Source organism: Phyllobates terribilis, unplaced genomic scaffold (assembly GCF_046119375.1).
Source record: "Phyllobates terribilis strain yellow unplaced genomic scaffold, ASM4611937v1 Scaffold_11__3_contigs__length_659146591, whole genome shotgun sequence".
In the NCBI taxonomy this organism is placed as follows: Eukaryota; Metazoa; Chordata; class Amphibia; order Anura; family Dendrobatidae; genus Phyllobates; species Phyllobates terribilis.
In genome coordinates this window covers 567,938,519-567,952,105 of record NW_027362771.1, presented here as the reverse complement: position 1 = coordinate 567,952,105, position 13,587 = coordinate 567,938,519, and the positions used below count along the sequence as shown (strand labels likewise).

General features: G+C 46.0%; 1 protein-coding gene across 5 annotated transcripts in view; it reads right to left on the bottom strand.

The window, feature by feature from the left end:
* LOC141166937 (uncharacterized) overlaps positions 1-13,587 on the bottom strand; it is a 182,840-nt gene that overhangs the window by 70,196 nt on the left and 99,057 nt on the right. The window lies entirely within an intron of this gene.

The following is a 13,587-nucleotide window of genomic DNA, read 5'->3' as shown; positions in this document are numbered from 1 at the left end:
CTTACATCTGTGAAAAGTGTTGGGTGTCAATCCATAGGCGACATGTGTGTGTCCAGGATGAAAGGTCATTTTCCAACCTTACCCATTATTTGTGTTCTGCAGACCTAAACCAGTCTATTACTTTCATGAGGATCGTAGACTGTTGAAACTTCTTCAGATGCGGTAAACTTGTGCCTCCTTTGCTTTTAGGGCGACATAGCACCTTGAAACATATACAAGGTCTTGAAGTTCCCCATAAAAAATTGCTAATAGATTTGTTAAGACTTTGTAAGATAGCTCACAGACACATAGTCGATGATAGGTATGTATCACAGAGATGGTTGTCCTCTGTGATGTAATCCTGGACTGCTGCTTTAGTGCATGTAAGCACTAAGAGGATTGTTTGTTGCATTCGGGTCCAGGTTTTATGGGCAACTTGAGAGATGGGCGGGTCTTGTTGCCCACATACCTCATCTCTGGATGTGGTTAACCAGTTAAAATGGAGGGCGTTGTTTGGCACATGGTCTGTGTTTGGAGGGAGAAGGCCTCCTGTGTGTTGTTGTCCCCAGAGAGAGTCCATGTACTTGATGATATCCAGCCTGTGTGCCCACAGGACAGGCTACCTAGAGACTGTGCCTAAAGGAATATTTATTTTGTTTTGCCTGCACTAAATGGTGTTTTTTTTCCTTTTGCTTTTGATTGGTTTATGATGCAATAAACCGACATGGACATTTAAATGAAAACGTTTCCTGTTTGCCTCTTGACGTACCCAAGAGAGTAGAAACCCTACAACTGGTAAAAAAGGTCTGAGGGACACAAACGGGAACAATTTGAAATATATAAAGGAGTTGCATTTTGATTGCATTAATACTGCCAAACCAAGACAAAAGCTATAAATTATAATTTGTTAAATTCTTAAGGGTTTGGTTGAGAATGGGAATATAGTTTAGACGATATATGATTTTTAGGGATTTGTGTTCCCAAAAATGTAATTGCATCTGTCTGCCATTCAAAGGCAAAACTATTTTTCAATTATTTACTACTATTTAACTGCCTTTGGCTTGATCTTGAGCCATGGCGACTTCATGGATGAATGATTTGTAGGAAGATCGATCTTGTGCAAGACTAGATAGGTCCACCAGGGCCTTCACAGCCATTATCTTGATAGTATCAAGCTAACGGGTTGCAAGCCTTCCTCTTCACTTGTTCCTTCTATTCTTGAGACCATGATGTCCTTCTCCAATGAATGCTGTCTTCAGATAATGTGTCCAAAGTAGGCTGTTACGCCAGCCACTCTCATTCCTTCTAAGCATTGACCTACTCACCGCTTGTTTCGCTCTGCTCCACTCAGTACCTGACCAACACTCTGAGCTGCCTTGTGCTATACTTCCAGCTCTAGGAATTTAATCACGGACCTGCCCCTCTCTGAGGATTTCAACAGCATCTAAGATGGCTCACTTTTTACCCTAGGTTGGCCTGCCATCAGCTCCCAAGCTTGCCATATGGTTATTCCAGCATGTATTTTGTCTACATGGCCTTCCTTTCCACATTGTCTCTGACCGGGACGTCTTGTTTACATCTAAATTTTGGAGGGCTCTTTGCAAGGTGCTGAATGTCCAGCTGGATTTCTCCTCTGTGTACCATCCCACAGAGCAATGGGCAAGTGGAACGTGTTAACCAGATTCTCGAAAACTATCTTCACTACTTTGCTTACCAGGATAACTGGGTACAACTACTCCCCTGGGCAGAGTTCTCTTACAAAGCAGGTGGGACGGTGCGCTTAAAGGGGTTTTCCCATGAACAAAAGTTAATTTTAATTAATAGATCTTGGAATAATAATAACTTCCACAATTGGATGTGTTTAAATATAATGTTCCTGTGCTGAGATAATCTTATCAATGTGCCCCTGCTATGTACTGTGTAATGGCTGTGTCTGACCATGCAGGATCATGGTCTGATCATACCATATCTCCTGGGCATGGGGGGAAGCAAAAGAGTATACAGACATTACAGCATGGGATCACAGCTGATTCTTTCTATGAAGTAAAACATTGTTTAAAAACATAAAGGGAAATGTTTTTCCTTTTCAAAAAGAATCAGCTGTGATCCCATGCTGTCCTGTCTGTATACTCTTTTGCTTTCCTCCCTGCCCAGGAGATGTGGTATGATCAGACCATGTTCCTGTACGGTCAGACACAGCCATTACACAGTACACAGCATGAGCACATTTATAAGATTATCTCAGCACAGGGACATTTTTTTAACCACATCCAATGTGTTATTATTATTCAAAGATCTATTGATTAAAATGAACTTTTGTTCGTGGGAAAACACCTTTAAATGTTTGGTCACGTCAAGGGTGCACTGAGCACCTGAACTTGATTTGAACAGTCATTCTGTGCTGACAGAATCCCTTTTAACATTTGAGATTGAGAGGACTGGAGAGTCCCTGGCTGCTGATCCAAAGAGGAGTCCAATGAAGAAGAACTAGGTATAACAGTGAAGTAAATCTGAGTTTAGGATCATATTTAAAAGATTTGTACATTGATCATAATTTATTCATATCATAGGTGATTGCTTGCTGATCACTGAGGGCCCCACTGCTGAGAGCCCCAGCAATCCAGAGAACTTGGATGTGCAGAGCCCAGGTTGAACAGTGTAAAGGTCAAGCATGTGCACGTCCTCTCCATTCACTATCTATAGGACTACTGTAGATTCCCAAATACATTGCTCCTCTATGCCCATGAGTCCCATAAAAAATCAGCGAAGCAAAGGAGGGCATACTCAACCTCTGCTCCATTCGGACAGACCACAGAGCCCCGTTCTAGAGATTGCTAGGGGTCTCAATAGTCAGACCGCCAGCGCAGCGATCAGTAAGTAAGTAGGCCTATTGATAGGGTATGACATTGAAATTTTTATCAACTGCTTCAACTTTGGGAGATTAAACGCAGGGGAGTTGTTTGACAACATTTGTTCTGACGTCCAAAGGTATTTAGTTACCCAATTGTATATCCCATATTCCACATATTGTTGTGAAGTATTTTGGCAATATCAATTAGATCAACACATTTTAAAACGAAATACACTGGATCCTTTTGCTGGGGTATGGGGTGGAATGGAAAAAGTTCTAACGAGGAAAGTATCTTAAACAGAAATATTATTTCAGCTTTATTCACTCTTCATTAATTGCTCTCCATAGTTGCATATCAGCTGAACCAAGATGAACTTGTAATTTTTCACCTCTATGTCCTCTCATAATTCACATAAACATATGATTTCCTAAAAGTATCAATCACACTGGACTAAATAGTTGTCCCAAATAAATTCTGACATATTTTTGGCTTGGTGTTTGTACAAGCGTCACAGATTGTGATAACCAGAACATTATAAAATGACCTAGAAAACATTTAATTATTCCGAAGATATATTAAAGGACAAGGAACAACTACTTTTCCTTACAGATTTCATCTGACATGATCTATCCCTTTACAGCTACACCATTAGTCCATACTTCGGCATAAAACATGAAGGACTGAAACCAATGGTCACCAATCTGACACGTTCCTGATGTCCTTTAATAGCCAAACATACTAGGTTCTTTTTATAAAAGTTCCCTGACAAGAAGTAAAGTGCTGCCCCTCATGCAAATCATTTTTAGACATTATGTAATTTCAGCCTACATACCGCAATAAAATTATACCACCATACAGTGCCAAATAATTACTACCAAACCGCTATATAGAGCCAATTGATTCCTTCATAACTTTTCAAAATTCTGAATTCAGTTAATAAAAAAATACTACAATACACAGCTTAAAATACTCAATGGATTTAGTTTTTTTCCATCCTAGTCCCCGGGCCTCCTTAGTAAATTGTGGTTATGTATGTACCTGCTCAGTTTGTCACCAACTAAAACTGGACCTGCTTCACTACATACAAAGGAAAAATAATTCCACCTTTGCTCCCACAACTTTCACCAAGTTCCCCACCATAATAAAAAAAAAACAAATAAACTGGTAAGTGGAATATTTCTTATGTAATAAACTAGACATGATTGAATAGATTTATTATGAATCAAATTGGTTACTCATATCCCCAAAAATTTGGATTAATCAGAAGTCGAATTTTTGGTTATTGGATTAGCCCTAATTCAGCAAAATGGTGGCCAGCACTTATTACGTCTCACGTAATTAAGTGGTGCACAATTCACAATATTGACATCAATGTGTGACCACGTTAGGTCTTGCCTGTACCATAAGATCCAGACCAAAGACTGATCTGAAGACCAAAGAGAAGACTAATCTGAAAACCGAAGAGAAGACCCATCTAAAGACAACGGAAAACCGGACAGGATTCTGCAGCGACAGGGCAGGAGGAGGGTTTTATTTTTTAGCCATTTCTCAGTCCTCTATTTATAATGCTTTGGGGTCGGTGGGCACCTCAGAGCTTAACAAACATCTTTTTTTCAGGCAGATTCGATCCTTAACAAACTTTATTTGGCTCAAGTAGATTCTGATGGCTGATTCAAGCAAATCTTCCCAAATGAGATTTTGGTAGATTCGATCATCTTTACAATTGACCCTATTTAGACTTAAAGGGGTTTTCAGAGATTAATTTTAATCAATAGATATTGGAATGATAATAAGTTCCACAATTGGATGTGTTTAAATAAAATGTTCCTGTGCTGAGATAATCTTATAAATGTGTCCCTGCTGTGTACTGTGTAATGGCCGTGTCTGACCGTGCAGGAACACGGTCTGATCATACCACAGCTCCTGGGCAGGGGAGGAAGCAAAAGAGTATACAGACATTACAGCAGGGGATCACAGCTGATTCATTCTTTGAAGTAAAATATTGTTTAAAAACAGGCAGGGAAATATTTTACCTTACAAAAAGAATCAGCTGTGATCCCGTGCTGTAATATCTGTATACTCTTTTGCTTCTTCCCCTACCCAGGAGCTGAGGTATGATCAGACCATGTTCCTGCACGGTCAGACACAGCCATTACACAGTACACAGCAGGGGCACGTTTATAAGATTATCTCAGCACAGGAACATTTTATTTAAGCACATCCAATTGTGGAACTTATTATTATTCCAAGATCTATTGATTAAAATGAACTTTCGTTCATGGGAAAAACCCCTTTAACCCCTTAAGCCCCGAGGGTGGTTTGCACGTTAATGACCAGGCCAATTTTTACAATTCTGACCACTGTCACTTTATGAGGTAATTACTCTGGAACGCTTCAACGGATCCCCCTGATTCTGAGATTGTTTTTTCGTGACATATTGTACTTCATGATTGTGGAAAAATTTCTTCGATATCACTTGCGTTTATTTGTGAAAAAAACGGAAATTTGGCGAAAATTTTGAAAATTTTGCAATTTTCAAAATTTGAATTTTTAAGCCCTGAAATCAGAGAGATATGTCACACAAAAGAGTTAATAAATAACATTTCCCACATGTCTACTTTACATCAGCACAATTTTGGAACCAAAATTTTTTTTGTTAGGGAGCTATAAGGGTTAAAAGTTGACCAGCGATTTCTCATTTTTCCAACAAAATTTACAAAACCATTTTTTTAGGGACCACATCACATTTGAAGTCACTTTGAGAGGTCTTTATGACAGAAAATACCCAAAAGTGACACCATTCTAAAAACTGCACCCCTCAAAGTGCTCAAAACCACATTCAAGAACTTTATTAACCCTTCAGGTGCTTCACAGGAATTTTTTGAATGTGGAAGAAAAAAATGAACATTTAACTTTTTTCACAAAAATGTTACTTTAGACCCAATTTTTTTTATTTTCACAGGGGTAACAAGAAAAAATGGACCCCAAAATTTGTTGTGTAATTTCCCCTGGGCACGCAGATAACCAATATTTGGGGAAAAAATACTGTTTGGGCGCACGGCAGGGCTCGGAAGGGAAGGAGCGCCATTTGACTTTTTGATTGTAAAATTTGCTTGAATAATTAGCGGACACCATGTTGTGTTTGGAGAGCCCCTGTGTGCCCAAACTTTGGAGCTCCCCCACAAGTGACCCCATTTTGGAAACTAGACCCCCCAAGGCACCTTTCTAGATGCATAGTGAGCACTTGGAACCCCCAGGTGCTTCACAAATTGATTCGTAAAAATGAAAAAGTGAAAAAAAAAACACTTTTTCATTTTTCCGAATCAATTTGTGAAGCACCTGGGGTTCCAAGTGCTCACTATGCATCTAGATAGGTGCCTTGGGGGGTCTAGTTTCCAAAATGGGGTCACTTGTGGGGGAGCTCCAATGTTTGGGCACACAGGGACTCTCCAAATGCAACATGGTATCCGCTAACAAATTGAATGGAAAATCGGCTTAAATTGTTAACGGACACCACGTTGCGTTTGGAGAGCCCCTCTGTGCCCAAACTTTGGAGCTCCCCCACAAGTGACCCCATTTTGGAAACTAGACCCCCCAAGGCACCTTTCTAGATGCATAGTGAGCACTTGGAACCCCCAGGTGCTTCACAAATTGATTCGTAAAAATTAAAAAGTGAAAAAAAAAACACTTTTTCATTTTTATGAATCAATTTATGAAGCACCGGGGGGTTCCAAGTGCTCACTATGCATCTAGATAGGTGCCTTGGGGGGTCTTGTTTCCAAAATGGGGTCACTTGTGGGGGAGCTCCAAAGTTTGGGCACACGGGCTCTCCAAACGCAACATGGTGTCCGCTAACAATTTGAGCCGACAATTTGTTAGCGGATATCATGTTGCATTTGGAGAGTCCCTGTGTGCCCAAACATTGGAGCTCCCCCACAAGTGACCCCATTTTGGAAACTAGACCCCCAAAGGCACCTACCTAGATTCATAGTGAGCACTTGGAACCCCAGGTGCTTCACAAATGGATTCATAAAAATGAAAAAGTGTTTTTTTTTTCACTTTTTCATTTTTACGAATCAATTTGTGAAGCACCTGGGGGTTCCAAGTGCTCACTATGCATCTAGATAGGTGCCTTGAGGGGTCTAGTTTCCAAAATGGGGTCACTTGTGGGGGAGCTCCAATGTTTGGGCACACAGGGGCTCTCCAAACGCAACATGGCGTCCGCTAACAATTTGAGCCGATTTTCCATTCAATTCGTTAGCGGACACCATGTCGCGTTTGGAGAGCCCGTGATGTGCCTAAACAGTGGAGCTCCCCCACAAGTGTCCCCATTTTGGAAACTATACCCCTCAAGGATTTTATTAAGGTGTATAGTGAACATTTTGAACCCAGAGGTACGGCACAGAATTTGTTTACATTAGGTCATCATATTGAATAAGTTGTCATTATTCTTGAGCGCAAGTGCTCGCTACTTGAGTTTGCATCGGGTACTCAGGTATGCACCATGTACAGCGTGTGCTCGAGTGACATGCTCGAGTCCCTGCTCCGCATGTTTCACGGTTATTAGACACCCAAAAAAAAACATGCGGGGATCGCTCGTGCATGGCAGGCAATCCCCGTAAAGTTTTTTTGGCCGCGAAGCATATGGGGCAGAGACTCGAGCATGTCACTCAAATACCCACGATACTCAATGCATACCAGAGCACCCGATGCAAACTCAAGTAGCGAGCACTTGCGCTCAACACTAGTCGCCATATCGTCATCTTTTTTTCTTACTTTTGAAAAAAATCCCAACCCCAGCCCTAACCCTAGCACAACCCTAACCATAGCACAACCCTAGCCCTAGCACAACCCTAGCCCCAGCACAACCCTAGCCCCAGCACAACCCTAGTCCCAGCACAACCCTAGCCGCAGCACAACCCTAGCCCCAGCACAACCCTAGCCCCAGCACAACCCTTGCCCCAGCACAACCCTAGCCCCAAACCCAGCCCTAACCCTAGCCCAATCCTAACCCAAGAGTTTATTTTTGACGCCGTTCCTTGTGCGGTATAAGTGATTAGACGACTTTATTCTTCAGGTCGGTGTGATTACAGCAATGCCAGAATCATATGGGGTTTTTATGACTGACAGCTGTCACACACTAAAAGACGCATTTTTTGTAAAATCTAGTTTTTGCATCGCCATATTTTGAGAGCTATAATTTTTCCAGATTTTGGCAGACAGTCATGTGATGGCTCGTTTTTTGCGGGATGACTTGACGTTGTTATTGATGCCATTTTCAGGCACGTGACATTTTTTGATCGCTTTCTATTCCGATTTTTGGGAGGCAGAATAAACAAAAACCAACAATTCAGGAATTTTTTTTTTTTTTTTATTCTGTTCCGCGTGTGGTAAAATTGATGAGATAGCTTTATTCTTCGGGTCAGTACGTTTACAGCGGTACCACATTTGTATCATTTTTCTATGTTTTGGCGCTTATACACAATAAAAGCTATTTTATAGAAAAAAATACTTTTTAGCATCGCTTTATTCTGAGAGCTATAACTTTTTTATTTTTCGGCTGATGGAGCTGTATGGCAGCTTGTTTTTTGCGGGATGAGATGACGTTTTCAGCGGTACCATTTTTATTTATATGCGTCTTTTTGATCGCGTGTTATTCCACTTTTTGTTTGGCGGTATGGTGATAAAGCATTGTTTTTTGCTTCGTTTTTTTTTTTTTTTTTTTACCGTGTTCACTGAAGGGGTTAACTAGTGAGACAGTTTTATAGGTCAGGTGGTTCCGGACGCGGCGATACCAAATATGTGTACTTTTATTGTTTTTTTTTTTTGTTTTTTTTATAATAATATTTATTGATGGGTACATTATATTTTTATTTTTGGTGGATTATTTTTTTTTTTTTTATTTATTTTTTTTTTTTTTCCACTTTCAGACAGTTTATACACTTTATTACTTTGTCCCACTCTGGGACTTTCACTTTTTTTTCTCTGATCGCCTGCATGGCCTAGGAATGGAGCACCATCCCTATGCCATGCAGGCTGTCAGCGCTGGACAGGGAGAAGATTGTTTGGAGATGCACTGCGCATGTCCAAGCAATCTTCCTGCTGTCTGGTGACCCGGATGTTGTCATGACGACATCGGGTCATCATGGCAACACCCGGGAAGCCTTTGCAGACAGCGCTGGAAGCCGGAAGAGGAGGTGAGTATCGGCGATCACCTCCCCTTGCCCCCGCAATGCCGCGATCGACTTCGATCGCAGCATCGCAGGGGTTAATGTGCTTGGAGCGGTGCAGGACCGCTCCCTGCACATAGTACCGGGTGTCAGCTGTGACAATCAGCTGACACCCGGCGGCGATCGCGCCCGCACAGCCTGTGTGCGCGCGCGATCGCGATGACGTACTAATACGGGTCTGGCTCTTAAGTCCCAGGGCACAGACGCGTATTAGCACGTCAGATGTTATTAAGGGGTTAAGCACCGTACTCTGAGGAAGTTGCCCATTGAAGGCGAAATCCATGATTACAGATAATCTGTTCCTACTGGCTCCTTAGTTGTAACTCCTGTAGTGCCGTAGCATGTATACTCGTCGACAACTCAATGATATGAACTTTATATTGTGAACCTCAATATGAACACAGACTAAAGTGAGAAAAAGAAATGATGAGTTGTTATGTAATGTGGTGCTGAACTTCATCTCCTTCGGCTTTTATGGCATATCATAGCTGGTAATTTCTGCTCATTATTATCCTCCATTTATGAACAGGAAACAATTGGCGAATTATCACACATTTTAAACTATATAAAAAATGATGAGTGATTGACATAAAATGGCACAACGCGTTTCTGCTCTCAAGGAGCCTTTATCAGGTGCATGTGGACATGTGGGCTCCTTGAGAGCAGAAACGCGTTGTGCCATTTTATGCCAATCACTCATCCTTTGAGTGATTTTTAATTTTAAATTAAAAAAAATTTAATCTGCACTCATGCGCTTTTGAGCAGTTCCACCTGTGAGCCCATCCAACTGTTCTCACAGAACTCGCAGTGAAGTTTCTTCCATCATCCACGGGAGCGCCTCCGGTAATCTCTTGCTACAAACCCACGTAGAGGCAACTTGTCGGGCCAGGACAAGGTGTGTGTAGCGCCCCGAGGGCTCGGCCGCTACAGGGGTATTGCACCTCTGCCAGAGGTGTGGTATTCCACTCCCGGGTAAGGATGGAGTATGGACCAGGGCTCAGTTAGCTGCATACAGCACACACACCCCATTTCCGAGGGACAGCTCAACGGTGCTCCCACTAGACAGAAGTGCAGGCACGACCGACTATGTCCCTGTCTGGAGTGGGGAGGGGGGTGGAACACCCAGTGCTGTAGGGGCAGATAGGGGTTGGTTCCTGAGCGTAGGAAGGAGCCCATTGGTTGCTGGTCACCTGGGCTCATGTTTCTAGAGGGAGGTATAAAAGGTGGGCACCATCTTAGTTCTGGGTCAGTTCAAGCAGGAGGAGAAGAGAGAGGAGTACAGCCAGAGAGGGTTGACAGGGAGCTGTGGCTCAGTCTGGGCCCAGCTCCATGAGGCAGGCCTGAGGAGAGGGCCAGGAACAGAAAGGAACAAGAACAGAAAGGAACAGAAACAGAAAGGAACAGCAAAGAAAGAGAGGAAGAAACAGAAGGGCTCAGGAACAAGAAGGTGGAAGGGACCCTAATAACCCACGAGAATCCACGGTGCAGGGTCAGGCAGATTAAGGGTACCGGATCCCAAGTTGGTGGAGGAGAAACAACCCTCAGCCAAAGACCGGAGGTCGTGATCACTTATTGGTGCGACACCTCATCAAACCTGCTAGGAAGGCACCATATAGGACAGCGGAGGACGGGGCCCACGTTTAACCGCACAAGTCCGCGGTAGCTGGACAAAAGTGGGTCATTGGTGAGGCAGGCCAGAGAAAGGACAAAAGGGAGTCTTGAGCCATACTCCTGAGCTGTCTGGGAGTTGACCGAGCCCCTCACCTGGTGGACGCAGCACGGCTCGGGCTGTCATTCCCTGCAGAAGTGACTTGGATATTAACCGTGAGTAAAGACCCTGGACTGCAGTACATTGTCTGTGTGCTTTTTCGCTCCTCCGGCATTACCGGTACTGGGACTCTCACCACCATCACTCCCACCATCCACCACACTGCCCTGGGGCCGCACTCTTCCCGTGGGGAGTCACACCAACCCAGCTGCGTACATCATCGGCCCCAGCGGTCTGCCCTGCAGCGGCGGTTCCTAATAACCGCAATCCACGGGTGGCGTAGTCGGACATCTCTTAAAACATCTAAAAGACTGCCACTGGTCTGACCACCCTGAGCCACGGGACCGGGTCACCACTACTACCCCCATCGACTCCCTATTGCCCAGTTCCAAGTGCCCCACGGCCCAGGGGGCGATTCAGCTTTGGCGTAGTCGGCAGGATTTCGTGCCCGCTAACAACGGGTGCTGCGTGCCTGAAAAGAGACTGTTTCATTGTACTAAAGATGGCGCCCGCCCCAGAAGAACGAGTGCCATAATGTGCAAGCCAAAAGACCACAGGAGGCCGCCTCCCATCGTGGGCCGGGTCCCAGAATGGTGCCAAAGAGGAAGCCCGCCCCCAACAACCATGAGCACGGCGGTAGAAATGTCCGTCAACGTGGGGGGGCTGCCCCTGAGAGTGATTGTCAGCAGAATGCCCCCGGACCACCCCCCATGGGGGCGGAAAGAGAAGAAAACTGCGGGGCAGGGGGTGGTCTGGATCAGTCTGGCCAGGCCGCACCCGGAGATGGAGAAAGGAACCAGCTCCAGCACTTTGGCAAGGGGCCTGCTGCAAGCCACACCACCATGCAGCCCCACAGAGCTGCTAGCCCATCTCCCCAAGGAGGACCCCGAGTATGCGCGGGCGGCTTGGAGGAACTGGACCGGAGGATGGTCCGGGCGCAGCAGGACGTGATCGCCGGGTGGAAAGAAGAAGTGGCTCGGCGGGCTGTGACCCTGCAGCAGGAGGCGCCGTCGACATCCAGCAGCACACCAGCCACCGAAGGCAGTGAAGACAGAGCGGAGGCTGACGACGACGCCGCGGAGGAGGCCGCGACAGCAGAGGCAGGTAACGGAGAAGCCCCTACCCCGAACCCTGGGGCCGCCGACCTGCCCCTGCACCCTGTTGTGGAGCCCAACGCACCTGGACTCGCCGTCGACACCGTGCCGCCACCGCCATCAACCGGCCTCCAGGCCGTCGACGCTGCCAGTGAGCCCCGCCCCACGCCGTGCCCTCTGACCCCGGGCGTGCTCAGGAAACCACCACCGCAGGCCCGGCCGCAAGGCCTAGCGCCCCCGGGCGCCGCTGCCCTGACGGAACCCCCTGCACCTGCTGTACCACCCCTGGGAGCAACTAGGAAACGACCAGCGCGGGCCTGGTCGCAAGGCCACGTGCCCCCGGGCGCCGCCAACCCGCTCGCGCCCCCTGCCTCTGCAGTACCACCACTGGGCGCAGATCTCTTCGCCCAGCATACCAGTCCGGATGGGCTTCCTTTCATCTGGCCCCCCGAGTATGTCAACCCCCGCTTTCGGAGGAGCCCGCCCGCGGAGGTTGGAGTACCATCTGAGCCCCTCATCCCTGCTCCGGTGCCTCAGGAAACCCCCCAGCTACCGTTGGAGGACGCCCAGTTTGAATGGGACCCCACTGGGGAGGACCTAATGGGGTTCACAAAGGAAACACGGGCAGACGCAGCCGAATGGCGGGAGGCCTGCCGCCAACAGCTGGAGATGTTTGACAGGGAGCAGCGAGAGCGGCACGTGAAACAAGAGAAGCTGCAGGTCCAGAGCGCGGAGCAGAAAATGAAGGCCCGGCGAGATCCCCGAACTGCCCGCAGTCCCCGAGTCACCGGAACTGTTGTGAAGTTCCAGATGGAGCGCGGCTGGGGTTTCATCCGAGACCCTGAGACCATCAGCGACGTGTTCGTGACGAGGAGGGATGTGGAGAGTCACCTGCCGGAAGGTCATCGAGGGTGGGACCTATTTCCAGGGGATGTGGTGTCTTACACCCGGCACCAAGGCGTGAAGGGATGGTACGCCCTCCACGTCCACAGAGTAGTAGAGGAGGAGGAACAGCACTACTCGGACTCTGAGTACCAAGAGGGCCCGGACGGGCCTGAAGATTATGAGGAGCAAGGAGCGGCTGGAGGGTATTGCTACCAGTAAACAGTAGCATACCAGTGTAAATAGTTACCCGTCTGGGTACAAAGGAACTGTTTGGGACTGTTTCCAGAATAAAGTGTGGTCCCCGTTGGGACTGATGTAGGACTGTGTGACTGTTGCCCTATCCCCTAAGTAACCTAGCTGAGGACTGAGAGCAGCCATCCCTCTTCCCTTTAACAGGCTGAGGACTGTGAGCAGCCATTCCCTCTTTTCAACCGGCCGAGGACTGGGAACGGCCAATCCCTTGCATATAGTTGCGCTTCCTAAAGCGCCCCCTACTGGTTTTATATCAAAACCGCAACGTCTACCTCAAGACAAGTTTACTGGACTGTTGCACCTTTAAGAAGAAAGAACATCTGGTCGCAAGTTGCACCGCGGCCAGGATACAAGAATATGCCGTATTTGAAAATGTTTTACATGAGAAAGTTTTATATGCTGCTAGGTGATAATGCAAATGTTTTAAATGATGTTTTATATGATAAAAGAGTTCCGGTAGTATTAACAATGACAAAGAAAAGTGTTTCCCATAAAGGGAATTGAACAATATTGTCCGTTTCTGATGT